Consider the following 18,385-nt stretch of genomic DNA (forward strand, 5'->3'; position numbering starts at 1 on the left):
GCTATATCTATTCCACAAACTGTATTATTCACTTTTATTTTGGGGTTATTATTATGTTAAAGACTTAATTTGTATTATCTTAATTGCTTAAAATGAATTGGGAGTGTGTCGGCTGGCCTTGTCTTCACGAGAGGCGCCATCACGGCCGGGCCTGAGTTTTGGGTCGTGATAGATACTTACCTTATCCGTCTAGTTATCAACTCCAAATCGCATCTAAACCTCGGTCATGACTTCCAATCATGTAAATCCAAGCTAGAGATCATCCATGGAAGTCAAACAATACTATAAGAAGTGATTCCAATCAACAAAGCTTCGATCATTGAAGAATTTCCTAAAATTCAGCCCAGGCTTGCATGTCCAAAATCTGAAACCAAATCACGATGATCAATACCCGTCGAGTCCAAATATATGATTAAATTTTAACTCCGAGTTTAAATTAATGTAAAAAATATCAAAATATACTCTCTTAAGTTTTACATAAAACCCCCAAATTTCACATCAAAATTCTATCTTTTAGGTTAAAAAACAATCCATCGGAAATAAAATATATAATCAAATAGAAATTACTCACCTCCAAGATTGTAGTGAAATTTCTCTTTAAATCTTCTTCTCTCGTTCTCCAAAACTAAAAAAATGTGAAAATGGGCAAAATCCCAAAATTTTGGACATAAAATGCCTCTACCAGCACTACTCTTTGCAAATGTGGCCACGATCTCGCGTTCGTGAAGCACAAACTACCACCGCTAGGAATCCCTTCTTCGTGAAAGCGACGGGGACCTTGCGAATGTGTATGCCATATACCCAACCTTATGCACGATTGCAACGCACTTGAACATGAAAGTCATCGACCAACCTCCCTCCGTGAATGCGATCACAACTTTGTGAACACGAAGGCCAACCTCTAGGCCACAATTACTTCTTTACGAATGCTATGCCTGCGGTCGTGATGCACACTAGACACTAGCAAAATTATCAATGTCAAACATGCTCCAGGTGGTCTGAAACTCATCCGAGCCCCTCAAGACCTCATCCGAATATATTAACTAGTCTATATACCTCCCATTAACTTGACCAATGTCTCAAAACACAAAACAACATCAAAACCTTGAGAAATACGATTTGGCAGAGCATGACTAGAAAAGCAAATTGAATTCAAGTTGATGGACTTGTGAGAAGAGGAAGATTATTGAGGGAATCTTATTTAGTTTGCATTTGCTAGTATCAGTTATAACTTATGGGTCATAATTGTAAACACAAGAAATTAAGATACATGAGATCTTGAGGATGTATCTATATGATTCAAATGATATGGGACATTAAGCATACTTTTTATGATGTACTTGAAGACTTCCCTGGCGATAACGAGAGGTTATTTAATGCCAACATATGTATAGCACGGTAATCTCATAGTATGATGGTCGAGAAGTATTTATCTTCTAGTATGAATAATCCAAGAGAGATAAAAAGGAAGAATATATTTTGTCTTGGCTAGATGATGGAGCTTTATCACTCCTTTATGTATGAGTGAATTGGAAAATGTTGTTGGGTCAGGTCCATTGATAAAGGGTTCTAGATGAGCTATAATCTTACTAATTACTCCTCTTAAACCCTACTTATGATCTATAAAGAGGAAAAAATGGTTACCTAATGTTTCTTATGGGAAACAAGCGATGAGATTAGACTTTCTTTATCCTGAAAAGGAATATTTAGGATGTGGAAGTAAGGAAGTTCATCCGTCATGTGAAAATTTTCAACGACCAGTAATTCGTATCGTAGTTTTTATGGACGATCCGCTTCTGTGATGAGAGACTCGTAAGTCTCCTAAACTAGAATTTAGTTCACAAAAGGGTACAACCCAGGTCTTCAATAGGTCCATTATGCCATTCTACCTCTGGTGAGCAATCTCTTGTAAATAGTCAAATATTAAATGAAGCCCCATCTAGATTAACCATAGTTATTCCAAACTAATCTCTCCCTATCAACTATATGATAGTCGCCTCTAACATTACAGTATAGTTCCATTATGGAGAACCTATCCAACTGTTGCACATCCATTTCATTGTATTCATCTTCGTCAAACATAAATTTAGCCATGAAGATCATTTAATTATCCATGAGGCTTGATTTGGTTGAGTGTCCTACAAACTTTTGCATTTTAAATTTTACGTAATAACTATGTACCCATTGAGCCCACAATTTATCTCTTTTTGTTGTATATATTTCATAATATTTTACAAATGGCACCTTGGTTCAAAACCGCCACATCCATCAAGTTCAATTCTCTAGCAGACATAGGATAACATAGCCTTTCCCATGCTATTAAGGCTTTCATAGACAATTCATCACCAGCTTTCTAGAGGAATCTTCAAATAGAGTTCTTTCCAAAACTAGTAATCATCCTACTAGGTAAAAACCAGACAAACTATTATTAAATAGTGTCCAAAACTCGTTGCATTCTATGTGTTAATATCGTTAATATAATTTTATAAAGAATAGTGCAACATAAGATAGTCTGAACTCTGAGACTTTAGTTGGGTTTTACACCTTTGGAATCAGAGTAATAGTACACTTCATAGGTCAATACATCTCATCTATTGCAAAGAACTCCAATACAACTTGTGTGAATTCTTTCCAATTAGTGTCCAAGCTTTCTTGTAAAAGTAAGCATAATATCCATTACATCCTGGGGCCTTGAGATCATAAATACCATTTAGAGCAGTTCTACTTCCTCCTTCGTTACATGTGCAATCCATTTAGAGCTAGTTCTACTTCCTCCTTCGTTATTGTCTTCGTAGGACCCTATCCTCTTTCATAACATTAAGATTTAATGTTGAAAGCTGAGAAGTAGTAGATCCCAAGAATGTCTTATAAAATCCTATTATTTCTGCCTTAGTTACGTCCTTACTTCATCCTCATTTATATTGATTAGTCTCTTGATCCTATTTTGACTGATCCTGCTTTTCATATTTGCAAAGAAGAAAGCATTTTTAGAATCTCCTAGCTTCAACCATTATATTTTGAACTTCTATCTAAGGATACTCTCTTCAATTTTGTGTCTTTCTTTTAAATTGTTGTTTGATTCCCATATCATTTAAAAATAGTTCATATTGGTGATCATGACTCCTCATTTGGACTTGAATATCTGCGAGCTATTGTCTTGGATTTTTTATTTTTGTTTCAATCCCTCTAAATTATTTCATATTAGCTGCTTGAGATGACCCTTATAATATCTTCAGTTTCTACCAGACTCTTTCCATAAAGTATCCTTTTCATGACCTCAACCAAGTATTATCTACCACTTTCAAGAAATCCCCACAAGTATATTATCACCAAGCCTTATGCATAGATTTGAATGGTCAGAGAAACCTTGATCCAAAATAGATACCTCATGTATTGGGAAAAATCAAGTTAATAATCATGACATGTCAAGACACGTGGATTAATGAAAGAATGACATCTAGAAAAGAGTATTCAAAGAGACATGAGCCTTAATAGGTACGGGCAAAAATTCAAGAAAATAGGAAGGAACGGTTACTCGGATCTCTTGATAATTTGAAGAGACATCGGAGGAAGAAACCTAGATAGCAAAAAGTATAGATACATATTATCCGTAATTAATGAGCATCAACGATGGAAAACGTTAAAGAATCTTCACGAAATGGTTACGATTACCAATTATAATGTACATTAATGCCATTAGATGCTCATTATGGCTCTATTATGAGAGGAAAGAAACGTAGTACTTAGAAATAGCTATAAAAGGAGAGAAATAACATTTGTAAAGGGACACAGATTATTATTAGAATACACTGATTTACTTTGCTTTCTTTTGCTTACTCAGCTATCTTTCAATTTAATCCTTCTTATTTGTTTCATATTTGATTATCAGTAACCCGAGTTCTTCTAAAATTAAGCTTGGACCGAAATCCCTATTTTCTGGTTAAACAAATTGGTTCTGCTGCCGGGATTCTAATAATCTTTTACTTTCCAAACCAACTCTCTTGTCGAAACAATCATGTCGAATGTCAATGACAATAACCAGCAAGATTTACAACACCAAGAAAATCAGCAATGATAGGAGAATCAACAAGGTGAAGGAACTTCAGCTCCATCCCCTCTCCTCAACAATCTCAAGAGGGGACTCCTGACAGATCTGAATCAAATACGAATTATTAGTTCGAAAATAACCAAGCTATTGATGAAGCTTTGAAAAAATTAATCGCCTAACAGGTCAGTAACACTCTTCAGGCTTTTGCTAACAAGCAACCAGGTGTTGCACCACCAACACCAACTCCAAACAACAACACCATGGAAAATCCTCGCTCAAGACTCACTAACTCAGGCAGTGGAGGAACTCCTAGCAAATCTCGTGATAGAGGCTCAGGTAACCCAGTCAATTCTAATTTACATAATTTAGTACTAACTTTACAAAAAAAGCTCAAGGAGCAGAGCAATCGCATAGAGCAGATACCTGGAATGCCACCTATAATCAAGGGAATAGATATGGACAAATACTCTCAACAACCTTGGAAGCCAAGTGCCGCTCCTTTGCCAATTCCAAAGAAATTCAAAATGCCCGATATTCCGAAATATGATGGAAAAACTGACCCTCGGGATCACATAACCGTATTTACAACTAGCGTAAAGGGCAACGATTTGACCAAGCAAGAAATTGAATTAGTACTAGTCAAAAGTTCGGAGAAACGCTCACGAAGGGAGCATTAACATGGTGTTCTCTTTTACCCGAAAATTCTATAGATTCTTTTGCTGAGCTTGCAGATTCATTTATCAAAGCACACTCGAGAGCTCAAAAGGTTTAAAAAGGAATGGAAGAAATTTTCAAAATAAAACAAGGAGATACGGAGTTGCTCAAGGAATTCGTAGACAGGTTCCAGCGTGAGAGGATGATGTTGCCACATGTACCTGATAACTGGGCAGCTATGGCCTTTGCAAGTAATTTAAATGGAAAAAAGCTCAAAACCCACGAGGAGACTCAAGGAAAGTCTACGAGAATTTCTAGCAACTTCTTGGAATGATGTTTATAACAGATACAACACGAAACTGCGGATAGAAGAAGATACTATCATTCACTCTCGAAAAGATGAAAGGGTGAGTTCAAGGCGAGTTGAAACTGAAAAAAGGTCCAGCAAAAATAGGTACGAGCCTTACATGGGACCAGCAGGAAGAGACTCGCATTCAAAACTGAAAAATCCAAGGTACGATCATAGATCAAGAGATAGAGAGTCAGGTTCACCATCAAGGTTCGGAAAAGAACGAAATACACGAGAGATGCGAGATGATGACAGAAACTCGAAGGCAAAGATCGGCGGTTACAGTTTTAATGGTAGCACATCCAAGTTGGTGGTTGTTTTAATAAGCATGGGAGACAAGGTACGGTGGCCAAAGGAAATGAGATAAAACTTAAACAGGCGAAATCCTGATTTTTGGTGTGAGTTTCACAACGATCACGATCACAAAATAGCGGATTGTAGATTACTACAAGGCGAAGTAGAACATTTATTAAAACAAGGGTATTTAATTGAACTGTTTAGTGAAAAAGGAAAGCAGGCATATATGAAGAATAGACAGGAACCGCCAAAACCTTCTTCACCAAAAAGGACGGTCAATTCATAAGTGGAGGGGAAAAAATCAATGGTGTGACATATACGACAGCAAAGAAGGTATCAAAAATTACAGTTACCCATGGGAAACGAGTTCGACAGGTTTTGGAAGAAGATAGTATTATATTTGATGATGCAGATGCAGATGGCGTGCTAACCCCGCATAGTGATGCACTGGTAATATCTTTACTTGTACATGACACTAATGTAAAATGAGTTTTGATTGATCCAGCTAGTTCCGTGAATATCATTCTGTTAAGAGTGGTAAAAGAGATGCAAGCCGATGATAAGTTCATACCCAAGGCACGCACCTTGTCTGGTTTTGACAACTCGAGCGTCGTAACAAAAGGGGAGATAATACTCACCACATTCACAAAAGGAATAGTCAAGGATACAAAATTTTAGGTAGTAGAAATGAATATGGCTTACAATATGATTCTCGGCAGCCCATGGATTCACGAAACGGATGTTGTTCCATCTACCTTACATCAAGTTATCAAGTTTCTATCACCATGGGGAATATGGCAAATTCGTGGTGACCAACAAGCTTCATGAAGCATTAATTCCGTTGCAGATTCAAATGCAAAAAGTGACGAAAAATAGCAATCACAGAATTCAGTTCAGGACGTGACAACATGAACCTCAACTGAAGATAGGCAAACAGATGTAGATTCGAGGCCCGATACTATTTAGGAACCAGACGAAAATGAAAATATTAAAACAACGATCGAGGAATTGGAAGTTGTGGTACTATTTGTACATTGGCTGGACATAAAAGTCTACATCGGAACCAACCTCAGTCCAGAGATGAAACATAAGTTGATTGAATTTTTTAAGGCTAACACAAATTGTTTTGCTTGGTCCCATTCAGATATGATAGGTATACCACCATAGGTAATGACTCACAAATTAAATAAAGACCCATCATACCCACATGTCAAACAAAAGAAAAGGAAGCAAGGCTCCTTCAAGAATCAGGTGATTCAAGATGAGGTGCAAAAATTTTTAAAAATTTCCATCCGCAAGGTAAATTATCCAGATTGGTTGGATAATATTGTAGTAATACCCAAAAAGAATGATAAGTGGCGAGTTTGTCTAGATTATACTGATCTAAATAAAGCTTGCCCTAAAGATTCTTTTCCATTACCACATATAGATCAACTAATTGATGCTACTGCAGGGCATGAATTATTAAGTTTTTTAGATGCCTATTTAGGATATAATCAGATTAAAATGGATCCTCTAGATGAAGAAAAAACTTCCTTTATCACAGACATGGGGACTTACTGTTACAAAGTTATGCCGTTCGGTTTACGGAATGCTAGGGCCACATACCAAAGGTTAGTGATCAAAATGTTCCAAGAACACCTAGGAAAAACCATGGAAGTATATATAAATGATATGTTGGTCAAATCACAACAAACAGGGTATCATATTCCACACTTGACTGATACATTTCAGATTCTTCGCAAATTTAACATGAAGTTAAATCCCGAGAAATGTGCATTTGGTGTGTCATCAGGTAAGTTCTTGGGATTTCTTGTTTCTAACCGTGGCATTGAAGTAAATCCTACGCAGATTAAAGCTATTGAAGAAATTTCGGATATACTCACGAGCAAAAAAGAAGTTCAAAGGCTGATAGGAAGAATAACAACCTTGGGGAGGTTTATTTCCAAGTCATCAGAAAAGTGCTTCAAATTCTTTTCAGCTTTAAAAAAGAAAAACCAATTTGAATGGTATGAATAATGTCAACAAGTGCTTATAAAAGTAAAGGCATACCTGTCAAATCCACCATTTCTAGCCAAACCAAAAGACGGGGAGAAATTGCTTATCTACCTTGCAGTTTCAGAAGTAGCGGTAAGTGTCGTACTAGTTCGAGAAGACCAAGGTAAACAATCACCGATTTATTATGTTGGCAAATCTTTGCTAGATGCTAAGACTCGATATCCTCATTTAGAGAAACTTGCATTAGCCTTAATTATGGTATCTAGAAAATTGAGACCTTACTTCCAATGTCATTCTATCTCTGTAGTAACCGCCTACCCCTTACGCAATATATTGCATAAACAAGAGTTATCGGGTAGATTAGCCCAGTGGGCTATAGAACTAAGCGAATATGACATTACATATCAACCTAGAACTGCAATAAAGTCACAAGTTTTAGCAGATTTCGTGGCAAATTTTAGCCAGGGGATACAGTTGGAGGCAGAAAAAGAACTACAGGTATTTAACAGATCTAATCCAGGTACCTGGATCTTATTTACTGATGGTTCATCAAATGTAAAGGAGCAGGCCTAGAGATTGTCCTAGTACCCCCTGCGAGTGAAACCGTACGTTAAGCAATAAAATGTCATCCAATCACTAATAATAAGGCAGAATATGAAGCTGTCATTGCAGGTTTAGAATTGACACGAGAGCTCGGAATAAAGCAGGTCATAATCAAAAGTGACTCGCAGCTCGTTGTTAATCAAATGTCGGGGACTTATACGACAAGAGAGACAAAAATGCAATAATACCTGGAAAAGGCACGGGATCTGGTTAGACAATTCTAAACTTGGAAAATCACGTAGATACCAAGGGAAGAAAATGCCAAGGCAGACACTCTAGCTAATCTTGCATCTGCTGTGGAAGTAACAAATGATGAAAATGCTTCCGTGATACATTTATTTCATTCAGTGCTTGATCAAGATAAAACAAGGTAAATTAAAATAATTTAACTTGGGATTGGAGAAACGAGATTGTCAATTTTTTGTAATACAGAATACTACTTGAAGATAAGAAAAAGTCTCAAGCTCTTCGCCAAAAAGCTGCTCGTTACTATTTAAATCAAGGCAATTTATATCGAAAATTTTCGGTAGTCCTCTAGGAAGATGTCTCGGGCCTTCTCAAATGGAATATATGATGAAGGAAATACATGAGGGACACTATGGAAATCATGACAGATGGGAGATCTTTAGTGAAAACTATAATTAGAGCTGGCTATTACTGGCCAAAAATGGAAGAAGAGGCAGAAAGCTTCATGGCTAAATGTGGCAAGTGCCAAAGATATGGCAACAACATGCATCGGCTAGCTGAATTGTTACATCTAGTTATTGCACCATGGCCTTTTATAAAGTGAGGGATGGATATTATAGGTCCACTACCACAAGCCAAAGGTAAGGTAAGATATTTGTTAGTACCCACTAATTATATTACTAAGTGGGTAGAAGCAGGAGCCTTCAAATAGGTGCGACAAAAAGAGGTCAGAGATTTCATCTGGAGAAACAACATATGCCGATTTGGGGGTGCCGAAGGAGATTGTATGTGATAATGGTCCACAATTCATAGGTGCACAAATCACAGAAATCTTCCAAAGCTGGCAAATTAAAAGGATTATCTCAACACCTTACCATCCGGTGGGTAATGGACAAGCTGAATCAATGAATAAAGTCATTATCAATAATTTAAAGAAAATACTGGAGGAATCAAAGGGCAATTGGCCAGAGGTATTACCCGGAGTCTTGTGGGCTTACCGAACAACAACAAAAACAACTACGGGAGAAATACCATTTTCACTTGTATACAGAGCTGAAGCCTTAATTCCAATCGAAATTGGGGAGACAAGTACGAGATATACTCAAGCTACTGAAGAGTCGAACAAAGAAGAGATGCGGGTAAACCTAGATTTACTTGAAGAAAGGAGGGAAACCGCATTAATAAGGATGGCAGCGCAAAAACAAGTTATTGAGCGCTATTACAATCGGAAAGCTCGTCTCAGATACTTCAAGATTAGGGACTACGTACTCAAGAAAGTTTTCCAATCCACGAGGGCAGCCAATGTAGGAAAGTTGAGTCCAAATTGAGAAGGGCCTTACAAGATTCATGATATCGCAGGAAAAAGAGCATACGAACTTGAAACTTTAGATGACAAGATTCTACCTTCAAATTGAAATATTGTTTATTTGAAGGAATACTACTTCTAAGGAAAGGAAATACCAACGGTCAGGTATCCCCCCTCATGATTTTTATTTTTGAATTATTAAAATTTTACTAAAATTTTTAGATAATAGGCAAAAAGCTAGCCCGCACTAAATGATGAATTACGACCTGAAAGACACGTGGAAAGAACATAATTCCCGGTCTAGGGTTACAACTATTTTACATAATGGGATTTTCTGTTTTTTAAAAAGAAGAAGGGGGTCCAAGAAGCACTTAAATTGCCTAGGACCAGCCCTGTATAAATACAGGAGCTGGACAGACAAAGCAACTTACCTCACTCATAGCCCTTGAATCACCCAATAAACATATGATATATGTATAAGGAAGGCAAAGAAGGCTGAAACAATTAAATTTCAAGTCAAGCCTAAAGTCTACTCAATAAATATCAAGTTCAGAACAAAGTCACGAGCCAAAAATGCAAGCATGATCCAAAAACTTGTGAAGAATACACTTGTGGATACAAATTTCAATGAATGTTTAGGTTAAAGGCAGTATTTAGCCATGAGTCATAAAGTAACCCTTGGATTTTCTTTTTTACAAATCTGTTGTAAAAGAAAACAGTTACAGAAGGGTTATAGAAGATAATTAAATACATGTATGGTATTATTTAAGCTTGACAAGTTCGAATGAAAATTTTTCTCAAAGTTATTTAAAAAAATATGTGTGTTCCTATTTCTCTTTTCGTATGATTACACCATTATGAAGTTGAGACGTCTTCTTCATTAAGTGTCGTATATAAAAGGGTCCTCTTTTATAATTCATGTTGATTCAAAAATCCATGAAATTAATTAAGCATTTCTAAAATTCAAAAAGTCAAAAGGGTAAGACAAAAACCCACGTATTAAAAGCAAGACCTTGGACTTATAAAGAAACAAAGAAAATTATTAAAGGAGTATAGCAAAAACTCAAAAGAATTAAGTTAAAACGAAAATTTTATAATATTAAGTTAAAACTAAGTATGAACTTAGTATTAAATTGATTGTCATTTTAAAGCCCCGAAAAGACCTATGGACATGCTGTTACCAAAAACATAACCCCAAAATGGGATCAGGGGTAATACCACCACACATTCCACCAAAAAGAAAAAAAAAGGGGGAGTCAAACTTCACAAATAAACTTTCACTGTGGAGCAGGTACAGAAGAAGAGTTCAAGACAACATTATCAACAACAGAAGGCTCGATTTGGTCTGAAGGAGCCGGGACATCCACTGCACCAGGATCAACTTCAACATTCTCGGGAGTATCAGCCATGGGAGAAGAGAAACTTTGTCCTTGCTGAGTATTTTCAATGGTCTCTTTAATCTTTGCTAACTCAGTATCCAAGTTAAAACTTTCTTAGCTAACCTCCATAAGGGTATCATTGTATACGGTAAAATCGGAGGGTCCGATTTTCCATCGTTATGACGCCTCGTAGGTACGTCTCGAAGGCTCAAGACCATGGTTGAGTTTCATCCCTCGGGGGCCATCGACGCTCGACCTTGGGGCAGTATGAGACTGACGGTTACAGAAAGAAAATGGGGAGTTCCCAAGTCGTGATGCTAGAGCCGGCAAAGTTTGTCAGGCTAGTCTGAGCCCGTATCATGGTATTAACTAGCTATCCCATCTCCACATCTTTGTAATAAATGCAGTCGTACTATGTTGGGATTCCCCTCTTATATACAGGGGATCCTTGTCATTTTGTAGATATCTGTTGCTCCATACTAAATATACTAGAACATTCTTTCTGCTCTCTAACACATTCTCTTGATCTCATTACTTCATTTATTGCTCATATTTATTGTGTTCTACTTAAAGTTCATCATTTATTGCTTATTATTAGCCATAAAGAGTCATCATTGATTTGTTTATAACTATTAGTCCCCATCGACCACCTTCAATAGCTCCCAGCCGAGCTTCAGACTCGACCCCAAGGCTCTCGAATAGGCAAGCTCGAGGCCCCGATTGATAGCGATTCGGTTTGATTAACATCTCATTTTTAAACTCTTATATCGTTTCTAAGTCTTTCACATAACATCAATTGCCTAACAACTAGCATAAAAATAGATCACTTATTTTTAGAACTACTTAATCAAAATTAATTGTTAGTACCATTTTCACAGTAAACAATCATGGCGCATGTTCAATATGGCCCAACTTACTTCAACAACAGCTTTGTCCTCAAGAGCCTCATAGTCTCTTTCCCAATGATCAATTTCACTCTCGAGTTGCTCCCTCTCAGTCAAAGCAACATCGTAAGAAGATTGTAAAGGGACAAGGGAACTCTCCAAAAACTTGACCTTATCAGAAGACACACGGAGATATTCTTGGGTCTGGGTGAGTGTTTGAACAAGCTCACCTGCATAAACCTCTTTCTCATTCAACAAGGCCTTCAGACCTCTTATCTCTTTGGTGGCTTTGGAGAGTTGTTCAGCAAAAGATAACTCGATGAGGTTTTTATCCTTGTCTGTCTGGTTGGAAGAAGCTTTCTCAACTGCTAACTCTGATGCCGTGACCCTCAGCTGCTGCTCTAAGGTACATTTGTTTTCTTCTAAAACTTCCATCTCAAGCTGGAGACTTTCATACTACTCTTTCCAATTATCTGCCTCAATCTAGTAATCATGCATCAATTGCTATGTATGGGAAACCCTTTTCATCATCTCCATACCGATGAGATTGATCTATATAAAAAAAGAGGGTAAGAATTTCAGCAGAAAGAAAATGGAATAGAACATGAAAAGACATTAATACCTTCAATAATTATTGCACTATATCATTCATCCAAGTCAAAGAACTATGACTTTCTAGCTTGGACTTTTCAACTGGACCAATCAAGAGTTTCAACCATACGTCAGCTTGGCCAGACTTCTTTATAAGATTACCATCGGCAGGAACCTCAATGGTAATTTGCTTCATCACCTTACTTCTACTTGAAGAACCAACTTCAGTTCGATAAACATTAGTAGTGGGGACTGTAGAATAAGTCATAATGTCTTGAGGTGGAGTAGAAATAAAAGTAGTAAAAATATCCAAAGAGCGTTCTATTGGGACAGATACGGGAAAAGAGGCAAGAGGTACTTCATCAGACACCAAATCAAAACCTTCACTATCAAACCCACGTAAAAAAAGTTGTTCATCATAGTCACGAGTTGCCATAGGAGTATCTTCGTCAGAACTCACTAATATGGCTTCAGTAGGTTCGGTCATGGGAACAAAACGGGGAGGAGTAGCTTCGTCATCCGAAATAACGCGTCTTCTAGCCCACGACCTTCTAACCAAAGAACTTCCATCCCATTTCTCTTCCTTCTCAGAATCCTGGGGTTTGTCAGCTTTCCTTTTCGATGAAGAACTCAAGATTATCTCCTGAGCTCTTGCCAAAGAAAGCCTAGAAGCTGCAATCGATTCAGCACTTACATCTCGAATAGGAAACCCCGATAAAAAGAAGGGTTAAAAACATTCTAATGAAAGAATAGATGAAAATAGAAGGAAAAATTCTTACCATGGGTCTTAACCTTCCAACCAAACCTATTTGAGAGGTACTTCCAAGATATAACTTCCATAGGAGCAATGGTCAATAACTTTTCTACCCAACCATGAAAATTGGAAATCTCTTCAACAGTTCCCATTGTTGCTGAAATAAAAAAGCTAAACAGTCACGGGAAGTACAAACTCTTTTTGATAAAAAAAGAGAAAGTTGTAAAGAAAACTTACGTGCAAAATTTTACTTTTCAGGGAATGACATATTTTCTTCACCTACTAGCCCTACCGTGGGAGCAACAACAAATCGGGCGCACCAGCCACGATCTTTATCATCCTCAGGGCTAACTAAAACCCTCTTAATCTTTGCCTCCAAAGTAAAAATTACATGACAGAATAGCTTAGGAGAGTAAAGGTGGATTAGATGAAAAAAAGGTGAAGGGTAGTTGAGCCAAATTAGCCAATTGTCTTAAACATGCAACAACCCTCCCTACAATAGAGCCAATTTTTCCTAAACAAACATTGAAAAAACGACAGAATTCGATAATAACAGGGTCAATGGGCGGTCTAAAATTCAGTGTAAAGGAATACGTATACACGAAAGAAAATCCAGCTTTGAAGGACGTGATCCTTTGATTTGCATTATGAATTATAATTGGGAAGTTAAATTTCCAATGGCAATCTCTACGTACAACAGAGATCAAACCTTCGGTAATCTGAGAAGGGTAAACATCAGCACGATCAAGAGAGGACATAAAAGAAACCTGATTCCTAATTGATTCTCTATCAGTATAAAAAGAAAGTTTAGAGGGGATAATTTCGTCTACTATGGGTTCACGAACTAGTTCATTAGAGTCCCTACTTCTGGCAGAAGATCTATGTGGAAGAGAACCCCTAGTTCTAGAAGAAAAAGGAGGAGTAGAACTAAGTAGAGACGAAGAAGCACCTCGAATGGATGTTGATCCTAAACTATGTAACCTACCTCATCTCCTGCTCCTAGTTAGAGCAAGAGGAAGTTCATCAACAATAGGGACTTTTTAGGGATTAGGGTTCGAAGAAGACATAGCTGTACGAGGAAGAAAAGAAGATTGAATATTCAAAGAAGGAAAACTCTTATGAGAAAGAAAAGACGAAGGTTATATTTATACTCAGAAGCAACCGTCAAACAATAGTGTAATGATAGGAACGCCATGATGAAAACTGTCACTTCGTGATTGATGTACTCCGTAAAAAAGCCTTAAAAGGCACTGAAGGGTTGGATAACCAATCAAACATCACCACGTGTCACATGCATTAAATAGAAGTGACATGCGAAGCATCAGTTCTGGAGAAGGTATGATGATATGTAGAATGGTGACAAAAATTTCCGCTTTAATGAGATCAAGTTCCCAAATATTCAATTGATGAATAAATGGCAAGTGGAAGGATTATCTGTATTGGAAAAATAAGTTAACATTTAGAATTAATTATGTGCTAACATGTCAAGACACATGGATAAATGAAAGAATGACAGCTAGCAAAGAGTATTCAAAGAGACACGAGCCTTAATAGGTACATGCAAAGATTCAAGAAAATAGAAAGGAACGGTTACTCGAATCTCTTGTTAATTTGAAGAGACATCGGAGGAATGAACCTAGATAGCAAAAAGTACAGATACGTATTATCCGTAATTAATGAGCATCAATGATGGAAAACATTACAGAATCTTCACGAAACAGTTATGATTACCAATTATAATGTTACAATAATGCCATTAAATGCTCATTATGGCTCTATTATGAGAGGAAAGAAGCGTAGTACTTAGAAATAGCTATAAAAGGAGAGAAATAACATTTGTAAAGGGACACGGATTATTATTGGAATACACTGATTTACTTTGCTTTCTTTTGCTTACTCAGCTATCTTTTAATTTAATTCTTCTTATTTGTTTCATATTTAATTATCAGTAATGCGAGTTCTTCTAAAATTAAGCTTTGACCGAAATTCCTATTTTCTGGTTAAACAATGGGGAAGAATAATCATCCAATATGCATTCACCAAAGCCCAAACTATTTTGCTGAAGACGTGACTATTAGTCCAAGTAAACCACACGCCATACGTCTACATAACAACTATACCAGTATCAAACAGATAGTCAATACAATCTCTTACTTCTACTACGTGTACATGGCTTCCACAATGCCTATCCTGGGCAAAGAGGATAGTGTTATGATCTCCCGTAGTTAACCAAGGTCGCTGTTGAGTGCCTTGAATTGCTCGAAGTTCCTCCCATAACATGTTCCTATCTTCAATGGTATGTAGCCCATAAACAACTACAAAATAGAATTATATGTTCATGTTATTACATATCACCTTGCCATGGATACACTCCTCTAGCGCACTTATCATCGTATAATTAATTACTCTAGGATCTTAGAGAATTCGTACTCTACCTCTATTACTTTGACTATAGTTGTGATACCAGCCCCACCCTTACTATCCTTATCCTTCATTCTAAGTGCATTCTTTTCTTTGATTCTATGCTCAAGGACTACTATTTACGAAATATTTTTATTCCTCAAGCACTCCTTAAACTCTTTTTGCTTGTAGCATTTATTAAACCCTCTAATATTCCAGGTAATAAGATTCATGCTTGGATATGATAAGAAGATGTGCCCCCGAATCTACCTCTCCATTCCTCTGTTCCTTCCTTGATTTAGTCATACATCCTGCCTTTTGTAACTAGGAATTTGTCTTATCCAATGGACAAAAACCATTTTCGACATTCAACTCATGTCGCCCACCGCTTTGCTCTCCCTTAGCAGCTGATTTGCCTCTGACAGTCTGCCACTGTTCATCTTGTATTTGGATAAAATTTACTACCCTCGCTAGGGAAAATTTTATTTTGTATCTCGTACAATTGGCGCTAGTTGTATGAGGCATCTTTTTTTGTCTCACAGTTTTGTGGATCCAGAAGTGTAAGATTGGGGTCCACAAATTTGTAAGACAAAAAGGAGCCTCATACAACTAATGTTAGTTGTGTGAGGCACACCATAAAACTTCTCCCTCCTTCAGGTTTTGCATTACAATAGTCCCATGATCTTTCTGAGCAGCTTGCCTCTCATTTTTGCATCTCTTTGTTTTCTATCACAACGAGTATTCGTACCCGCACGTTGCGCGAAAAATAAAAAAAATAAAATATTTTTTTTACTTGAATAATACGATGGACACAAAGGAGCATGAAAGAAATATGATTTTGTAATTCATTCGTTATATATGTTGGGTTTTGTTGCTCTTCATATATTTACATACATAATCGACACACATTGTGTTTTCAGAAAAGAAAAGAAAAATCCAGATAGATCACATACATAATTTACTTAAAGCTTCTAGCCAATACTGTAAAGTAAATTTTTGGGCTTTATCATTCTTAGATAAACCTTTGCCTATTTGCATGAAGAAACGAAAATGTTAGAAACTAATTACTTATAGAATTGATGTGATCCAAATTTACTTTGACAGCTCTAGTTTCTCGCTCTTGACCATCACGAAATTGATGTCTCATGCTTCTCGAGATGAAGAAATGAAATAGAAGTGTGTTCGACTTATGCCAACTGTAATAGCTTCCACCTGTAACAAATCGAAAAGGGTATCAGAAAAAATTAAAATCAATACAACTTTATTTTAACCGAAAGGAAATCAAAATACATACCAAATATGTTGAACGAATACTGTAATATATGGTAATTTTCGTCTCGTCCAAAAGCTTTTGCATACTTTCTCTAAAATTATAGTTGTATCATATTTTGTGCTGCTACTATATGCTAAAAGCTGTAAGATTTTTCATGATTTTCTTTTAAGGATAAGGACTTGACAGACTTATCAGTTTGGGAATATTAAGCAAGTGTTTGTAATGGATTGTGCAAGCTTGCAAGAGAAAAGTAGTTGTACGAAAATAAATGTGCATTTTCAATCAATATTTTATGGTCCTTAAAAGCACACGGTTCACAAAGAGATACTACATGAGTTGAGTAAATTCCAATTAAATGAGCTTCCTGCTCATTAGTTGCAACTTCAACAATACATAAGTTTATGAACTCATCATGTGTACCTTCAAATTGAGAACAAATACTAACTAAATCATCTTCTTAATGCATAAATCCATAGCACAAAAATTTAAGATATATCAATCAAAAATTATCCCGAGCACTTCTTAGAAATAAAATTACATTAACTTTATTATTTGAACCGGAAAAGAAGGAATACCAAAGAAGATGGATAAATAGTACTAATTATAACAACATTGTTGACTTTAATAAATTTTCCAATCAATCGTCTTCCCTACTAACTTAGAATACATTGATCATTTGTAGGTTTATAAAATCTGAATAACTAGGATATTGTACTAGTACAAAAAATAGTACTAAAAGAAAGGCATGTCAGAGCTCAATTGATTTGTTTTTTCAATTTTAAATTTTCTGAAAAAATCAACTAGCTTGTTCATGTTCAACCACTTCCACCTTACACAACCAAACAAGCTTTGGCAGATAAATGCTATTCTAAAATCTATATTATAAAAAAAGTTTATAAATAAAATTTATTTTGGTTCAACCCCATTTTCACCTTGAATTGGTCAAACCAGCTTTTCTATAAACAACTATAGATCTAGAATATAGGAACAATGAAGTTAAATAACTATAAGAATAATTCCATATAAAAAATATGCTATAAAATTAATAGTTTGTTTAATTTAAAACCATGCCATAGATTCGTCAATTCCAAATTAAAAAAGATACAAAGATGTGAATGATCATCGACAATCAAAGCCATAGACCCAACTAATAAGAAAGTTTTAATCAACTCAACACCTACACAAGATAGAGATAGAAATTTATTGACTCTTTTGGTTGTTATGGTGGCCAGCAATTTTAGTTGCGGATGCTAGCGGATGAGATTTTTGTAGTATAGGGTTTTTCAATTAAGGTAACTCCTGATTTAACTTTTTTTTTATAATCTTTAGTCTAAATTGAGAGGGTATATATTTAGGCGGGAAGCTATTTAGAGGAAAAAATAAAAATTAAAGGCAATACTAAAAGCAAAAACAATAGTTTTACTATCTGTTCTCTTGAATGACAAATAAAGATATACTAATTACTCGTTAATTTATTGGCCGCTAATATTTGTCTTTCATGAATATATTAGCGGCAATTAGTTTATTGTTATAAGCAATTGTCGCTAAATCCCCTTTTTATTGTAGTGCTTGGAAATTCCCCTTTTCTTATTAGGAGTCTTTTATGCATTAAATAATTTTTTTTTCAGTTTCTATTTACTTTCTAAAATTGTTAGAATTGGTA

The sequence above is a fragment of the Nicotiana tabacum genome, chromosome 5 (assembly GCF_000715075.1).
Source record: "Nicotiana tabacum cultivar K326 chromosome 5, ASM71507v2, whole genome shotgun sequence".
Lineage (NCBI taxonomy): Eukaryota > Viridiplantae > Streptophyta > Magnoliopsida > Solanales > Solanaceae > Nicotiana > Nicotiana tabacum.